At 35.0% G+C, this 13,711-nt stretch overlaps 1 long non-coding RNA gene across 1 annotated transcript in view; it reads left to right on the forward strand.

Annotated features, from left to right (window-relative positions):
* LOC140625978 (uncharacterized) overlaps positions 1-6,995 on the forward strand; it is a 35,865-nt gene extending 28,870 nt beyond the window's left edge. The window contains exons 2-3 of the long non-coding RNA XR_012025227.1: positions 6,013-6,085; positions 6,908-6,995. This is a non-coding gene — a long non-coding RNA (uncharacterized lncRNA). The remainder of the gene's footprint in view (positions 1-6,012; positions 6,086-6,907) is intronic.
* The last annotated feature ends 6,716 nt before the right edge of the window (positions 6,996-13,711 follow it).

Here is a 13,711-nt window from a genome sequence, read left to right on the forward strand (position 1 = left end):
TCTCAAAGAAATAAATTAAAATCTTTAAAATAAAATAAAGTAAAATAAAATAAAACCACAGAAACGTACTCTCTCATGGTGCTGAAGGCCAGTGTAAGCAGGGCCATGCTTCCTGCCATGTCATTAAAGGATACTTCCTTGCCTCTTCTAGTTCTGGTGGTACCAGGCACTCCTTGACATGTGGGAGCATAAGCCCAATTTCTGCCTCCATTTTCATATGGCTGTCTTCTCATCGTGTCCCTGTGTCTTCATATGATCCTCTGCTCTCTTGTAACAAAAACAGTCAGACTGCATTAGGGCTCACTGTAATGACTTGATCTTAACCTGATCGTAGCTACAAAGACCTTATTTCCAAATAAGGTCTCATTTATTGGTACCAGGGATTAGGATCTCAACGTCTTTTGAGGGGACACAATTTAATCCAGAGCAGTGACCAAGTTGTGTTTAGCCCAGGAATATAAGACAAGTTCCATATCAAAAAACTGATTATTACAATTCATTATACTAATGGATTAAAGGAGCTAAACCTTATACATTTTCTAAGCATATGCAGAAAAAGTGATAAAATTCAATATGTCTGTGACTACTAAAATAGGAAAAAAGGAGAAAACTCTTAGTCAACTGAGGAATCAGAAGGAACTTCCTAAACTTGTTAGATGAATATTACAAATATATAGAAAACAAATCTCATATATAATTACTGCCATGGAAAAAACAATCTACAGATACCTGTTATTCCTATTCATTTTTAATATTTAATGGCTGTCCTAGCTAGTGTAGTACGATGGGATGAAAATAATAAGAAAACAAAAGAACTGGTAAAAACAAAATCAAAACTTATCATGAGTTAGTGATTACTGCTTTTTTTCTTAAAGAAAATTCAGAAGCATCTCTAGGTAATTTTTTCTATCAATGGTAGTATAAGTAATTTTAGTGGATAAAACATCAATACAAAAAAGTTCAATTGAAAATATTTAACACTAGCAACAATCAAAAACAGTAATTTTAAGAACCTACACAATAGAAGCAAAAGCTGTATGGTGTAACGTTATAAGGTGATAGATGGTGGTAAACATTGAGTAATGTATAGAATTGTCAAATCAAAATGTTGGACAACTAAAACTAACATTATATGTTAATCACTTCAATTAAAAATTAAAATTAAACTGTACTTGGAAATAAAGTCAACTAAATGCAAGGATGTGCTTTAGGAATAAAATTATATAGTTTTTATTAAGATATTTAAGATTTTTAAGTGGATAGATATTCCATATTCTTGAAGAGACTCAATATCATGAAAGTTAATATTCTCCCACAAATAATTTATAGAGTATTCAATCCAAATCCTAACCATATTTGTTACCACTGAAGTTGCAAGCTTATTTTACAATTTATGTGAAAGAGCAAAAACCCCTGAATAGCCACCAACTTGGGGAGGACTCTTAAGCTAATGGATTTGAAGACTTATCATAAAGCTATGTAATTAAGATCCTATAGTATAACTAGATAAATAGATTCCTGGAACAGAACAGAAAGTCTAGACACAAATCCATGCAAAATGGACTGTAATGATTTAATAAATCTAGAGCTTCATATCAGAGGGGAAAGGGCTATTTGAAAAAGTTCTGGGCATTTTAATTATTCTTATTGAAAACTGTTATTAGATTTCCTACATCATATCATATACACACACACACATGAAAAAATTAGCTACTAATTGATTGAAAATCAATGCGAAAGACAAAAGCATAAAACTTTTAAAAGATAACATAAGGGGCGCCTGGGTGGCTCAGTCAGTTAAGCGTCTTACCTTGGGCTCAGGTTATGATCTCATGATCAAGCCCTGAGCTAGGCTCCATGCTCAGCGAGGAGTTTGCTTCTCTTTCTCCCTCTGCAGCTCCCCCTGCTTCTGTTCTGTCAAATAAACAAATAAAACTCTAAAAAAAAAGATAAAATAAGAAAATATCTTTTATGACTTACAGAACTATTATGCAAGACACAAAAACATACAATCTACAAAGAAAAAGATTGATAAACTTGAACTCCATTAAAATTGAAGATGTCTGATAATCAAAAGTTACCATAGAGTGAAAACATAAGTGCCAAGGGTGGAGAATATATTTGTAACACACATAACTGTAAAGAACTTATGTTAAGAATATTTCAAAAACTTCTATGAAATCAAGGAGAAAAAGCTAAATAACCTAAGTTTAAAAAGATTTGGATAGACTGTATAGAAGGGGAAAAAATAACAATACATGGTAGATGGATAATAGGTAGGTAGATAGATAGGCAGATAGGTTGATAGGTGGGTGGATGAGTGGATGGATGGATGGATGGATGGATAGATAAATAGATGATAGATGATGATAGATGATAGATAGATAGATAGATAGATAGATAGATAGATAGATAGATAGACCAAAAACAGTGTTCCTTAGTAATCAGAGAAATAAAACTTAGCCATAATGCTATATTGCTTTACACCTATGGATAAAAAAACAATTTTTAAGTTCACGCAACACGGTGTTGGCAAAATGTGGAGCTACAAAATCTCCCACATACTGTCGACAGGCACACAAAGATAATCACTTTGGAAAACAGTTTGATACTTCCTAGTAAATTTGAACATAATTTTTCCAGCCTAGGATTCAACAACTCCACTAATTAGTACATACTTGAGAGAAATTCTTGCACATATATGAAGAATATGTATACAAACATGGTCATAGAAGCATTGCCTGTAATTGTAAAACCTGAAAGTGTGTAATATCAATCAACAGAATGGAAAATAATTTGTTATATACATATAATTGGGTATTAGATAGCAATAAAATAAAATATCTGTTACTTACATTAACAGATAAATCTCAAAACATAACACTGAACAAAAATAAGCAAGTTAGAGAAAATTATATCCAGTTTTTTTATTATATAAATGTCAAACAAGTAAATCAAAATAATAGATTATTCACATAGATAGGAAAACTATAAAGAAAGGCAGAGAAAAGATGAATACAAACACCTTGATCCTATTACCATTGAGAGGAAAGGAGAGGGCACAATAGAAAGAAATCAAGGAGGATCATAACAAAAAGAATATCAAGGCAATATTTTATTTCTTGAACTGGGTAATAGATTCATGATGGCTCTCATTATTATTCTTTACATTGGACATAAATTTTTATGTATTCTTTTGTATGTATAATAAATTTAACAATAAAAAACTTTAACAAAAAAGTAAAGACCCAAGAACAGAAAACACATTTTGAATAAGAAAAAGGAGACACTCACCCAATCAGACATTAAAACTTTCTAAAGTTACCAGTTTTAGGACTAGGATAAGAACAGACAAATAAACCAAAAATCAATACAAATTACCTAGGAACAAAATAGAGGCTAGAAACGTGTATGTGGGAATTCGTTACATGATAGAGAAGTATGGAAAATCTCTGGGAAAGAATTCATTCATCAGAGGTGGGACAATAAATACACAAAAATTATATTTCTTTTTTTTGGAATAAATTATGCAGAGCAGGATGAGTGAGTGGTTAAGTGTCCCATCACTGGAGTCAGGTGGCCCCATTCTGATCCCCTCTCAGGTACAATAGAATCCAGGGCCGGGGTGGGTCACCTCGCCCCTCTCTAACTCAACCTCATGCATTAGTAAAACGGGGATGATACAATCATAGTAACAGACTCATAGCCTTGTTAAGATTAAGGAAAATAATCCATTTTAAGTGCCCTGTTTGGACGAAAGCTACATAAATGGCCAGCTTCCACAATTTAACGTGATGGGGAGAGAGAGATGGTTTTTAGAATCATTATTTGTTACTTTTCTGTCTCAATCAACAGACTTTGAGTTCGAGCAGCTTGAAAGTAGCAATTATGCCTATTCAACATCATATATTCAGTGCCCAACACAGAACTTGCCATGTGATCGATGCTTAATAAATATGCATCATGTTGCTCTGATGTGAATTAAGAAGGGAAGGGAATGTAGTGCTGCTATAAAAAGGAAAGAGTCAATGTGGGTGCCAGAAAATGCCACAGCTTTTCACTACTGTGTGGAGAAAAACAAAGCAGTGTTTTAAAGGCCAAATTTAATGGATTCCCAAGGTTATGCTACTGTGAAATTATACTACTGTGAAACAGGAATTAGAATCAGTCAATCCAAAATGTAAAATACCGTGGAAGATAAGGTAATAAAACATAGTATACTTTAAATGAATAGTCCAATTAGCCAAACACCAGGGAGAACTTAAATCAGAATGTAACTTTATATGAGCAGAACAAGGAGCAACTATTAATACCGACAAGTAAAAAGGACCAAACAAAACAAAACAAAACAAAACAAAAAAAAGGAGGGGAGAAGTACAGCAATTATGTGATAATATGCCATCTCATAGGATACCTAACCACCAAAGACATAGCGTAATGCATCCACATAACTCCTTTGTAAGATACTTAACATGCATAATCCATGACTAAAATAAATCAGCAGAAATGAAACCTGATGAAAAACTGTATGCCTACTTTCAAAGAATAGTATCTGTGTTAAATCAGCAAGTGTTATAGCAGGACAAAGTTCACAGCTGCTTAATTTTATAATATGTTGATAGTCACTGATTTAATGTTTCAAAATAAAACAGGCAAAAAAAATAAAATAGGCATACGAGAAATATATTATTTAATTGGCATCATTATAAAAAACACTAAAGAAAATATTTTATTTTGAAATCTACATCAGAAACACTGTTTTAGGTGACATTAAAAAGTTTCACAATATTTTGCCTAAAAAAGTGTGATATAAATATACTATCTATAAAAATTTATAGCGAAATCTTCAAAATACTTTGCCTTCCTTTAGAAATATATAGCCAAGAGGTTTACATGTCAGGAGAATTATGATGAGATACTTCTTTTGCCTCCAAAAAAGGATATTTTCAATTTCATGACCAAGAAGAGAATCTAAAAAGCTCTGTTTCTTCTTGCTTTTTCATTATCATTCCAGAAATGATTGACCATATATCAAAACTGGATCTTCCAAGCTATTACGTTTCACCATCTGGTTAACCTTATCAGTAAAGCACTAGAAAACAAACCTCACACATTAGAATTTCATCCACTCTGCGGAGTTATCCTGATCATAAAGAGTTGCCCAAAACTGAGATAAATTATTATGGAGACCAGAAATGGGTTACATTAACTATACATGATTGAATTCAACTAGAAGAATGGCACCTATAACAAACCCTAAGGTATAATGCTGCTGGTGGTGGTGTGCATGTGCAGAACAGAAATGCTGGTCGTTCACTTCATGTTTACCCGATGCAGCATGAGTACATTTACTATATATTCAGATACAAGGACATTTAGAGTTTTTGAGTCATTAGCAATAATTATGCTTGATCCATAAGGGCATCTCAACATTCTGTAACACCCACCATGCACTTCTCCAATGTTTCCGGACCAAATCAGATTTGATACAAAAATTGTCAGGATCCTAAAGTTATGTCGAAACTAATGCCCCAAAAGTAACGGGAACAACTCATGAAAACTGTAGAACTGAGTTTACATTTAGGATGAGAGCCCAATGCGCTATCCAAACTGTAGTCCTAGGAAATATACATTTCAGCCTAAAAATTAATAAAATGGTCCCAGAAGATTTTAATGGAATTAAATGGAAGATAGCACCCAACATTCCTGTATCCTTTTCATCTTTGCCTGTATTAAATGCAGGAAAGAAATGGCTTTACAAGTGAAAGAAATTATTTGTGATCTAAAATATTCTGGGGATAATACACAAAGAAAGTAAGGTGCAAATGTGATAATAAATGCTCATATTGCTTACTTTGGGGAATGTAATTATCGTGGCTGTGGTTATGATTTTTGGTAGTTCAAAAGCTACCTTATCATTTCGCTACACACAGTATGAAATTAAGTTTGGTGTTTTGCCCACAAGAGTACTCCATGTCACTCCTAACACAGTTTCTCCTTTCATTCTCACAGAATGCCAAGAACTTCCAAAATGCATTACCATGCAAATGTCTCGGGTGACTTTACTACACATTTATATTGCAAGGTAATCAATAAATTATTATTTCAATATTTATTGGAATCTCAGAATAAGAAAGAAGACAGATTACACAAATTCATCTTCTGTGATTAATGGATGTTCTAGCAAAAGGCATACCCTGATGGAGTAGGTCAGTATGCAGACTATATTACTGAATATTTCAACCCGGGTTGTAAATATAGTATCTGTTTCTCTTAGGGACTGTCACACTGAGTGCAGTATAAAAGGCAATAAATTTCAACAGATTAATTAACTCTTTGGTTACTGGGGCTGTGTGTCACCTATCCTGGCACCTAATAAAAATTCCTTTAATGCCAAGACATAAAGAAGGGCCTCTTTGGAAATGAGTTATTAACAGCATTTCGTGAATAGATGGAGAAATTGTAACTGAGCCATTTAAGTGTCATAAAGTGCAGCAAAGGCTGCTGGAGGCCTCTGAGGGACGCCGAGCAATACCATAACAATCAAATCTGAGATGGAAGAGGGATTGAGCTGTCCACTCAGAATTTTTATATTGTCAAAGAGCAGCGAGGAAATAATGTGATCAAGAAGTGAATTAACCTTGTGTGTGAAAGAAAGGGGATGATCTGATGGAAAAGGCAGTAAAGTAAAAATCACTCCATAATGCCTGCATTGCAGGCGAGCCATGAGGGGCTCCTAATGTCTGCAGGCTGTCAGAGAACAGATTCAGACCTCTAAGTACTATAAACCCATTACCTGCATTAGCCTGTAATTGGAATACATTTATTCATGCTTTTTTAGTTCTTCGGGGTCTATGTCTTGTATACCCACAGAGCATTAATTCCTATAAATGTTCTATCTTTGCAGACTCCTGCAAACAAGGAGACGGTCTTGGGTGAGAATTAACATTCAGTGAAGCAAAAGAAGAAGAAAAGTGCTCTGCACGGAGCAGGAGGTTTGTATATGCACCTTCCATTTCGTACTACACTGTTTAATTCGGCACCTTGACTGCCTCCCCCAAAGATTCTCTGGATGCTTTCTGATAATGTCCAGTTGCCACGTTCTTCAAATTGTTATATTTCACGGGGAGGGTTCCCCACAAGCAGAAAAGAATATCAAATACTAACCAGCTGTTTCTTACTAACGCTTGCATAACTATCTTGCAAAATGTAAATTTTTCACTTTCTCACTTGAGATTGAATATATGACACTTATAAAGTTCTACAGAAAAGGCATGTAGTAAAAAAAAAAAAGGAAAACCCATGTGGAAATAATAATATAATTTAAATCAATATTTTTTTTTACTAAAGACAGCACCTTTATCCTAGGTCACTTAGCAGAACCAAGTAGGTGCCTGGCACATAGAGCCTCTACCATGTACCAGGCACCACTCTAAATGCTTTAAATATATTAACTCAGGTCACCTTGAAGACTGCCCTGTGAAGTAGGTACTTTTACTACTATCTTCATCTTATAAATTAGAGAACTGAAGCACAGAGAAGGTATGCAAATTCTTGAAGGTCACACAGCTGCCTTGAACACCAGCAATTTTTCTAGGAGTCTGGATTCTTAGCCATTTTGCAAAATTGGCTCACCAAAAAATAGTTAATAGATCCCGCATACTACTTAAATTACTCTCCCCAAGCAGTGAATATTCTATTTGTGCTATAATAGTTAAACTTAAAATTACATATGAGTGTCTGTGTATGTGTATATGTGTGTGTGTGTTGTTCTTGGGGACTTGACACCTTCAGCTGTCCTTTTCTTCTATCTCATCAAACATTCTCTTTTTCTGTCAGGGAAAGTTGTGCCCTAGTCTTCTGACTTTATGACTCCATCTCCTTGATCCTACAGCCCCTTAGTGCTTTCCTCAACCCTTCACAGCAGAGCTTCTCTGAGGAGTTGTATTTGCATGCTGTTTCTACTTGCTCCTGTCCTATGCATTTTCCAATCTCTTCCAAATCTGCCTCCTTCCCCACCACTCCACAGAAACTGCAATGTTAAATTTTAAGGTTGCTTTTGAGTCTTGTTTTTCTTTGACCTTTTGACAAATAGGACACAATTACCCACTCTCTCCTCCTGCCTTTGTGGCTTCTAGGCTACCACTCTCTGCCTTCCCTCCTACCTCCCACCTACCTGAGTTTTTCTTCACTGGCTCCTCTCATACCCAGCTCTGAGATGTGGAGGTTCATCACATTCTCTCAGACCACCACCAAATAAATAAAGAAAAAAAAAGGAACTACTTTTCATTCAGTTGCTTAAGCCAGAAATCTAGGTGTCTTCCAAAGCCTCTTCATTCTCCATCTCGTTTGCCAGATATTGGCTTCAGGGCAATATTTTATCCAGTTCCAGCCACCAAGTATGAAGGAAAGATTTTCCTGATCTGTACAAAGACACATAAGAAGTGCCTCTCTCATCCAGGTGATGGCTCACACCACAGCTACAGGTCTGTGGCTCTTTGAGAAGACATCACTGACACGGCAAGAAAGGCAGAGCAGAAAGTGGTGAGCACCTGGGTACTTGATTGTGCTCCAGGATTGGCCAGCCCTACAGCTGTCTTACCTCTAGACATACTATGTCTTCATACTATGTAGTGTATATTATGTACTACAACAAACTCCTCATGGTTTAAGATGCTTTTTAGTTAGATCTTATACTATTTGAAATCAAATGCAATTTGACACATTCCTCCTCCATCAATTATCTGCATAGTAAATCACCTCCAAATTTAGTGGTTCAAAACGATAATAAATGTGTATGTCTCACCGTTACCTTAGGTCATGAATTCAGAAGTGGCTTAGCTGGGTAGTCCTGGCTTGAGATTACCCATGAGGTTGGAGATGTGATGTTGACTAGGGCTGCAGTCAACTAAAGGCTTGTGGGGGGGTGGGGGGGAGCAGGGACATCTAATTCCAAAATGGTTCATCTGAACACATCATACCCATTCACAACTTTGTGCTTGCCATTGGTGGGGACCTCAGATCCTTCCCGTAGTGGATTCTCCATAGGTTGCTGAGACATAACATGGGATTTTTTTGGTCACTGATTTAATTTCTTTGCTGGTTGTTGATCTGTTCAAGTTTTCTATCTTTTCCTCTTCCAGTTTTGCTAGCTTATATGTTTCTAAGAACTCATTCAGTTCTTGCAGGTTTCCAATTAGTTGGTATATAGTTCTTCATAATATTCTCCTATAATTGTTTATATTTCTGTAGTGTTGGTTAGTATTTCTCCTCTCTTGTTGGTGATTTTATTTATTTGGTCCTTTGTCTTTTCTTTTTCATAAGTATGGCTAGAAGTTTACCAATTTTATTAATTTTTTTTAGAGAACAAGCTCATGGTTTCATTGATCTGTTCTATTTTTTCTAGTTTCTATCTCATTTATTTCTGCTCTAACTTTTTTAGGAATTTATTTATTTATTTATTTATTTATTTATTTATTTATGAGAGAGATACTGCAAGCTAGGGGAAGAGCAAAGGGAGAGGGATAAGCAGACTCTGAACTGAGCACAGAGCCCCATGTGGGGCTCGATCCCAAGACCCTGAGATGACCTGAATTGAAATCAAGAGCTTAACTGACTGAGCCAGCTAGGTGCCCCTATTTCTGCTCTAAACTTTTTTATTTCCTTCCTTCTGCTGGCAAGATACAGAATCAATGTACGGAAATCTGTTGCATTTCCATACACCAATAATGAAGCAACACCAAGAGAAATCAGAGAATCCATCCCATTTACAATTGCATCAAAAACCGTAAAGCTAGGAATAAACCCACCCAAAGGGGTGAAAGACCTGTACTCTGAAAACCAGAAAACACTAATGAAAGAAATTGAAAGGCATTCCATGCTCATGGATTGGAAGAACAAATATTAAAATGTCTATATTACCTAAAGTGTTCTACACATTTAATACAATTTCTATCAAAATGCATGTTTATTTTTAAAATCTAAATATTATCATATTTTGATAAAATATAGATATTGATCTCAGAGCCAAAGAGATTTTAATTAAGTGGTTCACTCTGAGGCATATTTTCTAATGTCTTTTGTTTATGTAAGTAATAAATACATAACTTATGGATTTTCCTCCTGTATTTAATTAATCATTTAAATATTGCACAAAAGAAAAATATATATATTCTTTAATTTAGAAAATAACAGAAATGGCCTTCAATGGGTGAATGGATAAACAAAATGTGGTAGATTCATATACTAGAATATTATCAGTAGTAGAAAGAAATGAGCTATCAAACTACGAAAATACATGGAGGAACTTTAAATTAAGCATGTTAATAAGTGAAAGAAGCCAATCCAAACAGGCCACATACTAGGTAAATCTAACTATATGGCATTCTGGAAAAAGCCAGAGGTTCATGAGAGAGGAAGGAGGGATGAATAGGTGGAGCATAGGGATTTTTAGGTCAGTAAAACTATTCTGTATGATACTGTAATGGTGGATACAAGACGTGTCATTACACATTTGTCCCAGTCCATCGACATCAAGAGTGAACCGTACTGCAAGCTATGGATGTTACTTAACGATAATGTATCAATGTTGGCTTATCAATTGTAATAAATATATCAATCTAAAACAAAATGTTAATAATAGGAGAAACTGGGGGAAGGTACATGAGAACTCTTTGTAGGTATGCAAAAATACAAAGTGTGTGTGTATATATGCATATATACTTTATATAATGTACACATATCACATATTCTATATATGCATATAGAGAATACACATTATATATAATGAATAAGAGGGATAGTAATAATTTAGTGTTAACTATGTGGTATTAAGTATTAAGGTAGCTGAAGACAGAGAAAGGGGAACAGAAAGAGATAATGAGGTATAAAAACGAAGTCCCCAAATGTGAGGGATTGTAGACGTGGATGAAAAGAACATAGTGCAGGCTGCTGAAGCAGAATGGATGAAAGCTCAGAAGGAGAAACACTATTAGGGGTACATTTCTACTAATAATGAACATTATAATATTAGTATAGGACAGTGAAGAAATTGGCCTTGACTGGGCTTGTGATTTATTGATGTATTCAACAAATATTTATTTGAGCAACACCGTGATAGGATGCTACAGAACTTTCAGATGTATTAGATGTCAACTCTGCTCTCAAGAAGTTAGCTGGAAATTGAGAATTATAGGATTTTATAATCTAGGAATAGATCAAGAAACTGATCAGCCCTGTTTTACTACTCACTGTAAACACACTAAGACCGACATAGACAACCAAGTGCTCTTAACAGGGGAAATTATGTCCATGTGGACTGTTTCCCTCAGCACAGAAATGGTGTTATTTAGGTCTGAAATGTTTCTTATATTTTTCTATTATTTTTAACACAAAAGAAAACCTTTTATTTCTATTACATTTATCTGTCAGTGTGTAAGAGATCTGTAACCACTGACTCTTCCTACAATCATGAGCTGCTGTTGGCATGGAAGATCTGTGGGTATTGCTCCTTCTATAGGGAACTGCATGTCTGAGCAGGAGTAGTCTTGGCCACTGAGCAGCCTCAAGGCTTGGCTTTGTCAGGAGCACTGCTCTGGAAGACAGCATGTCAGGATTGGGAACCCTAAGGGATTATCTAGTCACGTCTACAGTTCAGGGATCCCTTGTCTAAAAACCTCCCAGACAAAAAGGCCATTCCAGTCTCTGCTGTGCATTGCATGAGACAGCTGATTTCATTTTGGAAAGCAACTGTTCTTCAAGTCAAGGGAATGAGAAATGATGTATTGTACATCTCAGTTTAGTTCCAGGACTGCCTTCCAGAGCCACGTAAGTCTAATTCCTTTTTTTGTAACAAACTCTTAATATTTGAGGACAATAATTGAGGACCCATTTATTTCAATGATTCTGCTTTATGTCACAGTTTCCACACCTGTCCACACCACAGTCCCTCTCTTCTGCATAAAAATTTTTGTTTAGGGCGCTTTTTGTGGCTCAGTTGGTTAACTGGTTAACAATCAATATACCTTTGGCCTGGGTCATGATCCTAAGGTCCTGTGTAGGTTCCCTGCTCAGGGGAAGTCTTCTCCCTCTCCCTCTCCCCCTTCCCACTGCTTGTGCTCTATCTCAGTCTCTCTCTCGCTGTCTCTAATATAAATAAATAAAAATCTTTTTTGAAAAAATTTTTTGTTGGAAACCCAACATTTAAACTTATATCATGCACTCACACACTTGTTCTTTCCTTCCTTCTGTCACAATCAGTTTGAAAGGAACAGTTAGTTGGACCTACCAAACATGTCAGGATTAATTGCATGATGAATGAATAGCAAATTATACACAATATGAACACACATGAAAAAATATAAATGTAAAAACAAGAGATATAAAAAAATAAATAGATCTTTTACCATGTGAGGATACTACAAGAAGTTTGGGACCTCAAAAGGACCCTTACCTCACCTTGCTGGCACCCTGATCCTGGGCTTCCAAGCTGTGAAAAACAAATTTCCATTGTTTATAAGTGAAAAAATAATAAAAATAAGCAAATATACATGAAAAGACCAAAAAAATAAGTTCTATGTTTTATATAGACTGAGCCCCTGTTTTGGCTGAGCCTAATTTTTCAATTAGGAATCTGTAAGATACCATTAGATGAAAAAAAGCCAGGTGCAGAAAATTATATATGGTATGTGTGTGTAAACCTCTTATGCATAATATTGCTAGAAACGTATTAGGATACTGGTAATATTGGTTGCCTTCTTAGGGGAGGGAACTAAGTGAATGAGACCCATGGTGTGTGATCAACTTTTCATTACATATACTCTTGCAACTTTTGAATTTTTAACCATGTGGGTATATTATATAGTCATAAGTAGCATCAAAATTTTAAGAAGAAAATAGAAATTAAAAATATTTAAATAAGGAACCGCATGCTATCAGAATGAAACATGTCTGGGGTATTTTCTCTGACAAGTAGTCTGAAACCTAGCCTAGTAATTAAGCACAAGAAAAAAACAAAATAATCCCAGAGTCGAGTTCAATCCCCAAATTGCTGACTCTTTTCCAAGATTCCCAACATATACATGAAAAGGTAGGAGTAAAGTAATCCACTTGTTTGACTCTTAAAATCACATTTGTATATTAACCATTACCTTTAAATTTTCATGCCCTTACAAATTTCAACCATCCAGAATTACATTGTGCATGTATGTCCTGATTGAAGCTTTCAAGAAAATTTAAAACTATGGCATTGCTGCCCATTTCAGCAATGTCAGTAGCTAATATGTTCACTAATCTAATGAGATTAAAAATCAGACATATATTTTTAAAGGTAAGGCAAAATAATCTTCAGATCGTACTATTTCATAAACAGTGGTAAAAAATATTTTTGTCTATCATTGAGGTTTAGAATGTGAGTGAATGACTATAAAATATTCCAATTACTCTTAATAAGCCACAAACCAATAAATAATGCATTTCAGATGTCCAAGACAAACCCAGTCAATCCAGGAATTTGTAATGTGAAATAAGTCAATATTAGATTTGGGAATCATTCACTCAACTACATGTATTATAGGCCAGTTATATAAAGAAATGTGCCAACTACATATCAAGTTATAAACAGAAGAATTAAGAGCCATTAAAGAAATTTTATTCTAACTTCCTTATATATAAATCTGTGCATTTCACACATATTCATTGAACACCACTGTAT

The sequence above is a fragment of the Canis lupus genome, chromosome 37, assembly GCF_048164855.1.
Source record: "Canis lupus baileyi chromosome 37, mCanLup2.hap1, whole genome shotgun sequence".
Taxonomy (NCBI): Eukaryota; Metazoa; Chordata; class Mammalia; order Carnivora; family Canidae; genus Canis; species Canis lupus.